This window comes from Monodon monoceros, unplaced genomic scaffold (genome assembly GCF_005190385.1).
Source record: "Monodon monoceros isolate NGI ecotype Baffin Bay Population unplaced genomic scaffold, NGI_Narwhal_1 Super_Scaffold_2, whole genome shotgun sequence".
In the NCBI taxonomy this organism is placed as follows: Eukaryota; Metazoa; Chordata; class Mammalia; order Artiodactyla; family Monodontidae; genus Monodon; species Monodon monoceros.
The window spans coordinates 25,988,966-26,003,620 of NW_021703776.1; the positions used below are offsets into that span (position 1 = coordinate 25,988,966).

Sequence of the window (14,655 nt, forward strand, 5' to 3'; positions counted from 1 at the left end):
ACTGGAAAGTATTCTCCTCTGAAATTTGAATGCATTTTTCTGTTGCATCCTGGATTTAAGGGTTGAAGCTATGAAGCTCTGAAAAGCATACAATCTGCTTATTTTCTCCAGAACCTCACAGAGTCTTCTATTTTTTTCCCAGTGGTCTAAAATGTTATGATGACCTGCTGTGGTATGAGTTTGTTTCCATCCATTGTACTGGGCCCTCTCAATCTAGAAATAATTTCTTTAAGTACTAAGAAATTTTCTTCAGTGACTTTATTGATAATTTCTCTTGCACATTCCTTATTTTCTCTTTCTTCAATACTTATTTTTTGAGCTTCTGAGTTGCCCCTAAATTTTCTTACGTTGTCTCACTTTTTCCATCCATCTTCTCTTTTCTTCCTCTACATCTAGGATATTTCCTTAACTTTAACTTTCAAAACCTTTTATGATTATTATTCATCTCAGATTTTAAATTCAGGGAGCTGTTTTATTTTCTGTCCCTTTTAAAAATAGTACGTGATCCGGTTCCATGTATGCAGTATCTTCTCTGATCTTCATGAAGATCTTTTCTTTCTCTCAGCATAGGTTCTGTTCCCTCCAAGCTCCTTTATTTGTTATTGGATTTTTTTTTTTTGGAACGCTACTTTTTGTTTTAGAAGCTTTCCTCAGCTGCCCAGTGGTCTTGAACTATATGTTTATATTCAAGAGGGGGCTTAAGAATGGAGGCTCTAAGACATGAGTAGGAGACCTTTGCCAATTGGAGACCTTTGCTATAGAGAGAGTTGGTAGATTGTTGCTTTGAGGAGGCCAAGTATCAGTACGTTTCTTTAGACTGGCCATATTCCTCTACGAAGAATATTCCAATTGTGTTCCTGGAGGGCTGCCAGCAATCGAAAGCCTTAGGAGAAGAAGGACAAGCAGTTTTCAATCAATAGTGGGCTGGGGCTGGTGAGAACTCAATCGGAAGGACCGATTATGTGCATTATCTTCCTACTTTACATTCAGGGACATCATGTTGATAGCATGAAATTGGGCATGATGGTGCTATTTACACCAAGGAAATCAGCAAATGCTACAAATCAAGTAGACAGCTGGTTGTTGAACATATACTAGCACACTGCTGGTCTTAATATTTAGTCTTTCATCTGGTTCCACTGCTTTCAGTCTAGTCCTTCAGTGCAGAGATGCTCTGTTTCTCCTAGTCCAAAGAAAACATTTCAATCTTCACAGAGATATGAGTGAGGAAGTGGCAGGGTTATACTGGATGAGACAGGAGATCTTGGGATTTAATGCTTATTAAACAGACTTCCAAAGTTTTGAATCCACTCTCATAGGTACTTGATGCTTCCAATGCCTGAAGCTTTGGGGGCTTCTATGCAATAAATCAGGTTATTTCTCGACTGGGGCTTCTGTGGGCTTAGGATATGGTTCTCTTGGTTATGCCAAGTCAATTACACTCACCCATGTGCTATTCATTTTCCAAAATTAAGCTGCTATTGCTTTCTGTCCCCTTTTTTGTGTAGTGGTTTGTGCCTTTAAAATCCTTTTATGGTAGTTTTAGGAAGATGGGGGAGCTTATGAAAATATAGGCACATATGTTATCGATCTTTATCTGGCTATTTTTTTAATTAAACATTCGGAGTTTAAGTATGATAGCTTCCAATGTGATCTTATTTGGAATTAAGGATTTTGCACGTGTAGTCAAGGTAAGATTAGGTCATACTGGAGTAGGGTGGCCTCTTATCCAATGACTAGTGTTCTTACAAGAGGAGAGAAATTTGGACACAGAGACACAGGGAAGAAGGTCATGTGACAGTGAAGGCGAAGAATGCAAGCCAAGGAATGCCAAGGATTACCAGCAACTACCAGATGCGAGGAAGATGAAACGAAGGATGCTTCCTTGGATGCTTTAGAGGGAGCATGGCTTTGCCAACACCTGAATTTTGGACTTCTAGCCTCAAGAATTGTGAGAGAATAAATTTCTGTCATTTAAAGCCACTCAGTTTGTGGTACTTTGCTAAGGTAGCTCTAGAAAATTAACACAACCTCCAACACTCTGCTTCCAAGGCTTTTGCTTTGCTCTTTCCTTGGAGTGAGCTGGCAAAGAGCAAAAAGGAAGACTAGGTAGTCCGCACTTATATAACCTCTCCATCATTAAGCCCTGATCCTATGGAGGATACGAAGCTTAGTTCCCTTCCTCTGCCTACATCGCCCAGTTACCTCAGGTATTCAAGAATCAATGTTATAACTAGTGCAAGGACCTCAGAAATATACGTTCAAATCTACCTGCGCTTAAACACTGAAAAGCTACATGTAGCAGACATAAAATAGCAGCCTTTTGGTTTAAAAATTTCACCCTTGAAATTTAGAAAGTTTAATTTTAGTTGGTAGCAAAGACCAATAATTTCAATGATTTCTTGAGCTAAGACAGCATTTTTACTATATTTTTTTGTCAGAATCAGATATATTATGAATATTTACACAATCCTTTCAGCGAGTTTTTAAAATTTTTTTACTTTTGGTCATTAGTGATGGGAGAGTACAAACTATATCATTTGTAGAAATTATTATAAAAATATTTACACAGTGACGGGCTTCCCTGGTGGCACAGCGGTTAAGAGTCCGCCTGCCGATGCAGGGGATACGGGTTCGTGCCCTGGTCCGGGAAGATCCCACATGCTCTGGAGCGGCTGGGCCCTTGAGCCATGGCCGCTGAGCCTGCGCGTCCGGAGCCTGTGCTCCGCAGCGGGAGAGGCCACAACAGTGACAGGCCCACGTACCGCAAAAAAAAAAAAAAAAATTTTACACAGTGATTATATCTAGAACCTAAGTTTTCTACTAAAGGAATTGAGTAAATATAGATGTGAGTGGTTAAAAGAAGAAAAACAGAAAGAAAGTAAAAGAATAAGTTGTGATGAGGCAGGGACCCTTAAAAGAAAAACAACTTATAACCCCTGTCTATGCATATGATGAAAATGACTCTCTAATTTATATTTAATTACTGAACTTATGTAATTATATGCTTACATATAGTTTTTGTCATAGTTCTTACTGTAATGCTCTTTTTTTTTTTTTTTTTTTTGCGGTACGCGGGCCTCTCGCTGTTGTGGCCTCTCCCATTGCGGAGCACAGGCTCCGGACGCGCAGGCTCAGCGGCCATGGCTCACGGGCCCAGCCGCTCCGCAGCATGTGGGATCTTCCCAGACCGGGGCACGAACCCGTGTCCCCTGCATCGGCAGGCAGACTCTCAACCACTGCACCACCAGGGAAGACCCCATAATGCTCTTTTTGATAAGACAAAAATAATTGTCATCTAAGTTAACATAATGAAAATATGGAGTATAAATGAAGTACAAATAGTCTCTATATAATATTCATTGTAAAAACGAATCTTAAGCAAAGGAGCTCTTAAGCGTTTCTAACTAGGTACACTCAAAAATTTAAAAACATCTTGAAGGATGAAAAAACTAAGTATCAAAAATCACAAGTATAATGTCCAATATTTTCATTTCTTTCTCCAAAGTCAAAATTGCACTGCAGTGTTATCAGGGATCAAATAGGAGCTTTACTGAAACTGAGGACATAGTTTAAGACTAACTAGCGTGAACCACCAACTGGGCCTTGAAAATGGGTGAAGGAATAAGCTGCTAACTACAGACTATAAGATATTATTATCAAAGCATCAAGTTTGTCATTGATAAATATTATAGCCAAACTTCCTTCATAATTAAATCAATTCCCTATTCATTTTCTTATTAAATACTCACTCAATAATCTATAAAGGCAAAAAAAAAGGCTGAATAAGTAAAATCCAAGACCTCGTTATAAAAGCTACTCCCGTCCAGATATTTAACTGTTTTAACGTTTTTGCTTAAACTCCATTTGCAATGTATCACCTATAAAATAAATATCTAACATGATTAAGTTTTTAAGTTCTTTTTTAAAAACATCTTTAAAACAAATACATTTTCAGAGACTATTAGAAGGATAAGATATAATAAAATACAAATGAAATTGCAGTGATTTATTACTCTTCTCTATCTTCAGAGAGTCTTTAAAAAAAATTTTTTTTAATGAACCATACTGTAAAAGGGCTTAAAAATGTGAAAAATACACTCAAGTGGAGAAGTAAATACTTCTTAGATAACGAGAGTGTTATGTCCTTACAAAAATCTTCCAAACATGGTCTGAGAATAGAAGAGCACTCAAGTTGCCTATTCTACCCTCATGAAGAGTTATCTTTCTGGTAGAGTACTTCAAATCATTCACATAGTGGTCACTGGAATGTAACATAAGTGTTTTAAATAGTAACTAAAGAATTTTATAACTGCCAGTAGAAGCAGCTCTTCAAATAACTAGAAAATTATATTCCTGCTCAAAGGGAAGAAAGGCTATTTCTCCTCTAGCACGGAGCAGTGTAACTTGGCATATTCTATGGCCTAAAAATGTACTGTAGTGGTTTCCTCAATATATCTGTTTTTGTTTGCCTGTGACTTTACTTTCCTGCTAAGGGTGAGTGATTCAGAAAGCCATTTTCCAAGGTATATAAGAGTTAATAGCTTCTTTCCATACTCTAGATAACTGGTAGAAAATTGAGCTCTCTCAAAAACTAGTAAATATGTTTTACAAAATAATATCAATATATGAGTATATGGTAAAGAGGTTCAATTTCTCATGAAGAAACTAGATCCTGCCTTCAAAAAGATTCACAAACATTTTGTGCCGACAGGTGATCTATGCAATACAAAGGGTTTTTAATCCTAGACTAGGCTGTGGTTAGGTAGGTGGCTGTTCCAGGTGATCAGACCATTCACTACTGGACTCTAGCTAGTAGATCTAGAATTTACTATTACCTGGAAAGGGGTCAGGAGAAAACTCAACAGTGTGATAAAGACCCATCAGTGTGTCAGGAATCCATGGAACAGAAATGCTAGGCAGGGATATAGAAGCAGAAAGCAAGTTGTAGTATTCTCTCAGTGATAGAAATTCAACCTTAAATGGAGTATTTAAAAAAAAAGGATTCACGTGATTGTTAAGTATATTGGGGTAATTCTCAACGTCAAAGGAATAGGAACTTTAGGGATTGAAATCAGGAACTCTACACTAGCGCTCTCTTTCTCTTTTTTCCTCTCCCCCTACACACTCATTTCTGATTTTATTTTCCTCTCTCCATCTGTTGTCAGACCCACTCGGTATGATGGAGAAGAGCTGCAATCAGGCCCAAGGCTGGACTGTAACTAGAGAGACCCTTTGCAACCCACAGAAAACTACTCTTCCACCACAATTTCAAAGAATTAAGGGTTATAACTCTGATTATCCTGACATGCATCTCATGCTCACCCTCTGAAACTAATTTGTATTTAGGGGCATAGAGTACTGTGATGGATCAATAAGTCAAAAATAGTGGAGAGATTTTTAGATATCTTGAAAGTCAGCCTCTCCATAAGTACATGGACTCAGGAGTAGCTCCCTAAAGAAAAGGACTTACCCTTAGCTGAAAAGGGAAATGGGACCACGACTACCACATCCCCGTCTACTGGATGAGCAAAAGGAAAAGACTGTTTAGTTGAGATTATCTAGATGTCCAAGCCTTTCTTTAAAAATACTAGGAAGCGGGGCTTCCCTGGTGGCGCAGTGGTTGAGAGTCCGCCTGCCAACACAGGGGACATGGGTTCGTGCCCTGGTCCGGGAAGATCCCACATGCCGCGGAGTGGCTGGGCCCGTGAGCCATGGCCGCTGAGCCTGCATGTCCGGAGCCTGTACTCTGCAACGGGAGAAGCCACAGCGGTGAGAGGCCCGTGTATGGCAAAAAAGAAAAAAAAATAAAAATACTAGGAACCGACACACCTTCTTGTTGGTGATCTGAAAGTGCTACTGTAATAGGGAAGAACAAATATGACTCCATATTTGGGCTGTTTCTTTTACTTTAACCTTTGTATTCTATTGCTTTTGCTACCAGTTAAGAATGTTGGGATTTCCCTGGTGCTCCAGTGGTAAAGAATCTGCCCTCCAATGCAGGCGACGCGGGTTTGATCCCTGGTCGGGGAACTAAGATCCCACATGCCATGAGGCAACTAGGCCTGCACACCGCAACTACTGAGCCCGCGCGCCTCAACTAGAGAGCCCACGTGCCACAAACTACAAAGCCTACGCGCTCTGGAGCCCGTGCACCACAACTGGAGAGAACCTCGCATGCCACAGCTAGACAGAAGCCCACACGCCACAGCTAGAAAGAATCCTGCACACCACAATGAAGAGCCCACACGCCGCAACGAAAGATCCCACATGTCGCAACTAAGACCCGACACAGCCCCCCAAAAATAATTAATTTTTTAAAAAAAAGAATGTTGCCTATAGACTGAAATATACAGGATAGCCCATTCTCAAGGCTTTGACCTTTAAGGGTATAACACTTTTCCATTCACAGAGAGATAAAAAGCTGCAGAACAGAGAATAACACTTGTCTTGTTGGAGGTGTATAGGAACATCAGTGACCTGACTTACATGGACAGCTGTAAGAACAAAGGATTCCTACACCAAGAAGTTCTCAACAACCAACCACGCCCCTCCCTCACCTTGCCTTTAAAATGCTTTGCTGAAACAGCTTCAGGGAATTCAGGGTTTTTTGGAGCCCTAGCCACCCGACTCCTTGCATGGCCCTTCTCTACTCCGAACTCTGACGTTTTCAATTTGTTTGGCCTCACTGTACGTCAGGCACAGGAACTTGCGTCCAGTAACACTATTATGATAACTACTCAAGTAAGAATTTCTTGAAAATTCTTAAGCAAGGTGGGTTGCTTTTCTACCACTACATATTAGAGTAGAAACTTTTAATATCAGATGTCCTGCTGCTAGGATAGGACCTTCAAAGATGCCCTGCATCCATGTTTAATAAAGAATTAGCCTCTGTTTTGTATACCATAGAAATCACAATTCTCAGATCATTATATCAGAAGAATGCTTCTGATTTCTTGTAATCTGTATTTTTATCTAGTATCATGCAGTGCACTGTGAAAGGCCTTATTTAGACTGCCTGTGAACTTAATATATGTTAATTAATAAAACTGAATGGTTTTAAACATGTTCAAAAAAAAAGATGCACCTTAGTCCCACCTGCCAGTTCCTGTTGGCTAATTCTATGACTAGTCCACACGTAGTAGTTCTTTCTTACCACATCCTAGCCCTCATTCATCTGTCACCTGCTAAGTCATGGGTCCCCTGAACAGATAGAAGGTACATTCACATTTGTGTCTCCCACAGTGGGTTTCATCATAGGGAAGGGTTCCCAGGAGATGTCTGCCAAACACAATATATGATCAGATGTTCTATTCTAGGTAGAAGTTTCCAAGAGGTAAAGAAAGAGAAGTCATTGTAAATTGGCTCTTAATTAAATGTTTTAAAAAATGAATGAAAACCAAAAGAGCAAACTAGATTTGATTGAGAAAAACATTATACAGACAGACATTACAGATAAAATGTTATGTATCTTCTTCAAACTTTTTCATTATATATTAGGACAAAAATATAGAAAGAAAAAAATTAATTCAAATTAGCATAATTGGAAAGAATTGCCATTTTTCGTACATTTTTAGTATCCTGTTTCATTACTTTAAAGTTTCAAGTAAATTGTAAGAGATAAAGATATTACCTTGAAACTTAGTCATGTATTTTTCAAAATAAGATCAACATACTTACTTATATCCTAAAAATTCTTACTTAAAATTATTAAATATAGGTATTTTTCAATATGTATAAACACCTTATCAGATTTGAACTCAGGTTTTATTCATCCATACCTACTACGTGCTGCCAACTTTTCTAGGTCCTGGGAATAACGCAGTGAGCAAAAGGGATAAAGTCTCTGTTCACATGAACCTACATTTCAAAAGACACGGATACAGAGTTCATGTTGTGAATTGCTTACTACAAGCTTCCTGTCACTATTCTAAGGGCTTCAGAGGTATTAACTTGCTTATTCTCTACAATAGCCCTACAGGGCGGGTCATATTATTTTCTCCATTTTACAGTTTAGAAAACTGAACGGAAAGTTTAACTTGTAAAAGGTCTTAAACACCCAGTAGCAGAGTTGAAATATAAACCAGGTTATTCTGGCTCAAAATGTGTCTCCTGAACCACTCTGCAATACTGCATCTCACCATAAACAAATATAAGAAATATATGTTCTTAATATTATCTTTATACACATAGACGATAACTAGTCAATGACTTGCTCATAAAAAATAACAGGACTTATTTCTTCAAAAGTATTTGTCACCTGTAGAATTTCAGTCCCCAGTGTCTCAGCTCTCCTGCCTGATGTCTCCTTTACCAATCTCAACCCCAGGCCTTAACAAACAACCTTACTCCTTCCTTCTCTGCTTCAGTTGTGACAATAAGCGCTGTGACGTGCACTGGGGACACCTTCTTTTTGGAAGAAAGGAATTTACTTCCACAGTTGTTGAGCATGCTGCCAACAGAGTTCAGCAATCAGCCCATCCAGGAACTCTCTCAGCTAGAGAGAAAGGGAGCCACTTTGCCCAAGGTCCAGCCCCTTCCCAGGGTGGCCTCTACCCTATGACTGACCCATGCAGGGGTAAAATGCAGGTTGACTCTGAAAGATCATCCCAGTCTCAGAGCTCCTCCCACATCAGGCTGAGGTCACAGTTGAGACTGCATCTCCATCCAACCTTCTCTGACCGCCCACTCTTGGTTTCCCCCTTCCCTTCCATATGTGTCCCTCCGAAAAGCACTCTCTAATAAACTCCCTGAATGCTAATCTCTCTCAGAGTCTGCTTCTCAGGGAACCCAGCCTGCAATACTCCCCACTATTAATCCCAACGTTTCAAATTTCCATTGGGACAGAAACCCTACAGGTGATATAAAATATGTCAGATTATGGATCAGTGTCACAGAGAACACAATAGAAACAAGCTTCATTTATGGCCTTTATTTATGAAGTATAAATGGGATGCAACTCTATCAAATGATAAACAGAAGCAAAGGGTCACTCTGTGTTCATTCTTTTATTCTACAAAGTGCTCTCCTATATTTCATTGCAGTACGGCATTCGTACGTACTCTTTTTTCCTTCTTGTAAAATTAATTCTAGTTATCCTAGTTACTTTAATTTTTATGGTCCTGATTTCCACATCTCTAAATCATTTTGGTCCCTCTAAACTACTCTACAGTATAGTTACTGGCACAAGGGTTGTCCTCCCTGAATTTTTTTTTTCTTTTCATTATCCCCAAGAGATGAACAAGAGAGCATACCAATTACACATATCAATTTGCATCGCTTTTAGGGAAAATGTTCATGTTGATTTATGAGATACTTTAAATATTTATTTTGGATAAATGTTTTTAATATTTACTAAATCCTGTATTCAGAAGTATAATACTTTTATGATAGTTGTTTGGGTTACGTTTCCATAGAAAATACTGCCATTTTAACCTGAAACTAAATAAGCATTATTCACAGGGTGTTTCTCAGTCTCTAAAAGAGATCAAAATACCTCATTTCTTTTTTGTTGCTTCTAATTTTCAAGATAGCAATAAATAAAAATGACCATGATATCCTAGTGGAAGAAATTAGCATTGTACAAAATATTTACAATTTAAACTAAAAGAATGTATTTATTGGTTGAGAGGCAGTATCACAACCAATGCGGAGATTTTCTTTATGGACTTTTCCAGTCCAGTCCTGATGCTTTTTGTCTCTGCTGCCTTAGGCACGTCATCTAACTTTTAAGCTTCAATTTCTCCTCTGTAACATCAGCAATCTACTTTGTCTAACTTTAGAGTTTTTATGAGATATCAAATAATATGCTACAAAACATAAAAAATCAGAAAATAATGTATAAACACATGAACTAATAATAATTCCACTGAAAAAGAGAATGATGGGTCACACAGTAGTTGTGTTGTACAAAACCAAACCACCCAGTTGCCTAAGTGAACTTTAAAAATGTACCTAGAAGTTATTTGGCATGTCGATCATATCTTAATGCCCTAGGGGCTGTGCTTACTGACGCTCAGGTCAGCCTCCTTCTAAGTCTTCTGTGTTTTAGTTTCACTGCCTCGACATTTTTGCTTTTATGACCACAAATCGGGAAAACGCACAATTTCTCTAGGTCAGCACATTTTGCCATTTCACTGATGCAGTGCACTCAGCGATGCATTAACTTCTCTAATTCTTATTTCTTTCCTGAGCTCTAAAGTTAATATTGTACCTTTCAACTGGGGCTGGTTAAATAAATCATGGAAGAATCATAACACGGAACACTATATAGCCATTAAAAAGGAGGAGGAAGTTTTATTTGTCGTATGTGGAACAATTTCCAAGACATATATTTTTAATTCAAGATTCTAGTCGGTATAAAATAACTCCAATGTGTCTGTGGAAATATATATGTTCCACATTAAATACATACTAAATTATGTATATTATTATAAGTTGTATATATTTCACATATATAATATACACTGGATTCTTGTGTGTATATATACATTATACACACATATGTCTATAAATACACACAAACATTTTTCCCTGAAATTACCATGGATTTTCTTAAAGAAAGGAAATTTGGTATTTGCACTTATATGAAAAGTTTTATTTTGGCATACACAATCAATAAAAATATAAGAATCAACTTCTCCTAATATCTGCCTAATATTATAACTTTTATTATTAAAAATGTAAGGTTATCATTTTGTTTATTCCAGTATAAATATTTATTTCTATTTTGTAGGAAAAGCAAACAAGTTGAGAATATTATTATATCTTACTTTGTTTTAAGCAACAAGTCATTGTGTGTATTTATGCTTCCTGATTGGAATATTCTTAATATAGATGTCTTCAAAAATCTATATTTTTGTTTCATGTTTATATGAGATTTATTTACTTATTTAAAATTTATTTTCCAATTTAGAACAGACACTAAGTATGAAAATGCATACATTTAAAGATGCCAAAATATGTTACTTAACAAATATTTTTCTTCTTTTTTAGTGTAAAAATTATGGGGGAAAGAATTATTTATTTTCTCTTGGATTAATCTGAACCACCTTAAGACATAAGGTTGGCACCTATAAAAATAACTTCAAGATAAATATTTGCATTCCACTGTTCCATATGGGCATCCTCAGGAGATGCGACATTTGGCTTCTGGCTCTCAAACCAACACGTGATAAACGTGACTTTTAAAATTAGCCTGTATTGCTGATTGTTATTTCTTCTGGGTAAAAGCATGGACAAATTAAGGAAATCTGAAGGAGATATTTCAATGCAAAAACTTAAGATAACACTTAAGAATACAAATCAGGGATCTTTTTAGAATGTAAGGTATCTTTATTTTTCTTGTTATATTCTTTGACTTTTTTACTTTGAGGACATAAAATGGAGGTAGGAAGCTAGCCTCACATTCTAGAAAATATGAGTTAATCAAATCGACAGATTTAAGAATTTAGGAAACCTGTGTTCAATTGCCTTTCCTCTCCAGAAATGAATATTCTCAAAGCAATTTAACATCTCTCTCCCCAACTAGAGCATGAACTTTATGAGGGCAGACACCAAGTCCACCTCATTCTACTTTTAGACAGAAGCACTTAGTAAAGTGACTGGCACATAACACAAATTCAATAAATAGTTTCTGAAAGGATGAATGAATCAATGCATGAAAGGACGGCATAATAACATACAGGAAGGTGTAACCTTTTCTTTTTGAATAAAAAGAAATTTGCTCTGATGGAAACAATCTAACCAGGAATCTTGAAACCTGGGATCAGTTTCTTCTCTGCACCTATTCTGACTAACTTACTTTCAATACTTGTGTTTCATAAGAAAATAAATACCCTAAAAGGGGACAGATGATTGTATATAATTTTGAAGTCCTTTCCAGTTTTTAGATAAAACCTAGGTAAAATTATGATCTGTTTGAAAAAACAAAATGCAATAAATGTGAGGCTACAGTCTTGCTTTGACTACTTATGTTCATTTGTTAATGAACTACCATGTGATCTGTAATGTCAGGAACTCTCATCAGAGCTTCTGTCTTATAACTTTAATGAAGATGAATATTAAACCCTGAACATAAATTGATTAATTTTACATGGTTTTCTCATTCACCCCCTACAAATATCTAGGATTTCCCCAGCCCTCAAACAGAAATAACTATACCAATAAGCTGTTCGACAACCACTTCCTTCTGTATGTTTCCCTCCTGCCCCTCCACCTGTTTAACTGCCTCTACCTGAATTTCCCTAGGGCATCACGTACAGTCCCAGGATTTACAACCTAAAAGGGAACCTCCCCTTTCTCACTTCAATTTATGTTTAAGTCACAAGTGGAAAGAAAACAAGCAAGTTCCAGAGGCAGAAGAGGAACAATTAAATGCTACACAGATCCTTCATTTGAGACTCCACAGCCCCTACTGTGCCTCAGCCTGCGCTATTGCACTCTACTGGGAAGTTACCTCCCGCTGAAACTTCCTTCCCTTTTGTTACTATGCTTAACTGAGATTTGAATAATTAAAAAGGAGCAGGAGAAGAAAAAGTAGGGAGTTACTAGAACTCCTGTCCTCAGATGGCAGAGGCACTGGGGCTGGGTAAGGTCCTTCCCTACTGCCATTGTCCTAAAGAGGAGCTCACTCTCCTTGCTAATATCCACGACTGCGTTTCTGCAAGGGCTTCTTGCCTCTGGAGTTCTCTTTACTCCAAGTGCTACTGACAACTCAATACTGTTCTATGTAACATACTCCAAGGAAAGACAAGGCAGCTCCCCTTTTAAACCTTTTAAACCTATGCTGGCAATTCTAGGAAATTCAGGGCAGCTTTCAAACTTTTTAGACCACGTCCACAGGTAACAAACAGATTTCACTTCGGAGCCATTAGACAGGTTCATGTCATATATCCGAAAACAAGGTTTCACAAAACAATACTATGTGCAGTACGCACTGATATTTTCTGATTTATTTTATCCCATATTAAAAAAACAAAACAAAACACTGGCTGGACCAATTAAATCCCAATCTTTTGGAGTAAGACTCAGGCATCAAGTTGTTTTCGCTTTTTGTGGGGTTTTATTGTGGGTTTTTTTGGTTTGTTTTTGGCGATTTTTTTGGGCATTGCCCAGGTGATTCCCATGTGTAAATAGCTTTGGGAACCACCTTTCTAAAGGATTTTCAGGTGACCCTCTTGGATTTTTGAGGAATATGGTTTTATCACTTGTAAATAATAATAGTTCTCTCTTCATTTAAAATCACTATATTTCTTAATTTTGTTTCTTGTTTTACTGTATTACCCAGAATTTTTAAAACAATGTTAAACAGTAATAAAAACAAGCATCTATTAAACAACAACAAAACTGGCCTTTTCCCGTTGCGGCGCTGCCCAGTGAGGAACTCTTGTCTACGTCCGCAGCCGTGCAGCCCTCTGCAGTCTGTGCAGTCTTCCGACACAAGGAAAAGGCCACAGCCTCCGTCTCTCGCTGCAAACCGGGTAAAGAGCTCACCGAGGTGAAACAGGCTGCCGCAAGGCAACGACCGGAACCGCTTCTGCTTCTGAAAGAGCGATTCGGGGGCGTGGTCGTGCGTGTCGGCGTAAACGGTAGTGGTCTCGTGACCCAGATTTACCCAATCTGCCAGTCCATCTCCAAAGCCCTGGTGGCGCAGTACCAGAAATTCGTGGATGAGGCTTCCAAGAAGATCAAAGACATCCCCATTCAGTAAGACCGAACCCTGCTGGTGGCTGACCCCTGTCGCTGCTAATTCAAAAAGTTCGGAGGCGCGGGTGCCCATATGCGCTACCAGAAATCCTACCGATAAGCCCTTCATGAAGATCAGAGTTCGCCATTTGTAAAAAAACAATGGTTGTGGGATTTAAGGTTTAAATTAAATCCTAAATCCTGTGACCTACAAAATTGATTGCACACTCTATTAAACTCACAATTTGTAAGCCAACTGAGGCAGAGCAGGAGTTGGCAAACTATGACCCATGGACCAAATCAGATCCGCCATCTGTTTTGATTAAGTTGTACTGGTGCACACCCGCACCCACTTTTTAATTTGTTATCCACGGCCGCTTTCCTGCAACAGTGGCAGAGTTGAGTCAATGTGACAGAGACAGTAGGACTCGCAAAGTCTAAGCTATTTCTTATCTGACCTAGAGAAAGTTTGCCTACCCCCCTTTTATAAAACAAGTATTTTAACTTAGGAGGGGTGGAACTGGGGGCAGAAGCAAAGAGGTTAGAAAAGAATCAGGATGCAAATCTTGAATGGTCTTGTATGTTAAGCTAAGGACTGGATTTTATCCCAGGGGCAGTAATGAACCATTTCCATGTAGGAGTGACCCTTTTTTCTGATCAAGTCTCCAGCTGGGTTCTGAAACTTTGAAAACAGAGCACATTAGGCAGGGATGAAACTGTCTTGTTCCTTGTGCATTTCTAGGCTCCAATAGTTGATGTTCCCTGTGAATCTGCTAAACGTACACTTAGCCTTTGCTTCTCTTTGACTATGAAACTGCTGGAATTTATAATCTTCCTATTTTTGGATTAAAGACTCCTGCCTCAGTCTCATCAGAGGATTTCATAACTCTGGACTGTATTCAGTGGGCATTCTGGCTCCACCTAAAGGTGGCTTTCCTCTGTTCTCTAAGGAGAGGTGGTGGCGTGGGT

At 38.4% G+C, this 14,655-nt stretch overlaps 1 pseudogene; it reads left to right on the forward strand.

Moving 5' to 3' along the window:
- Positions 1-1,634: 1,634 nt before the first annotated feature.
- LOC114901329 lies at positions 1,635-13,807 on the forward strand (annotated as a pseudogene).
- The last annotated feature ends 848 nt before the right edge of the window (positions 13,808-14,655 follow it).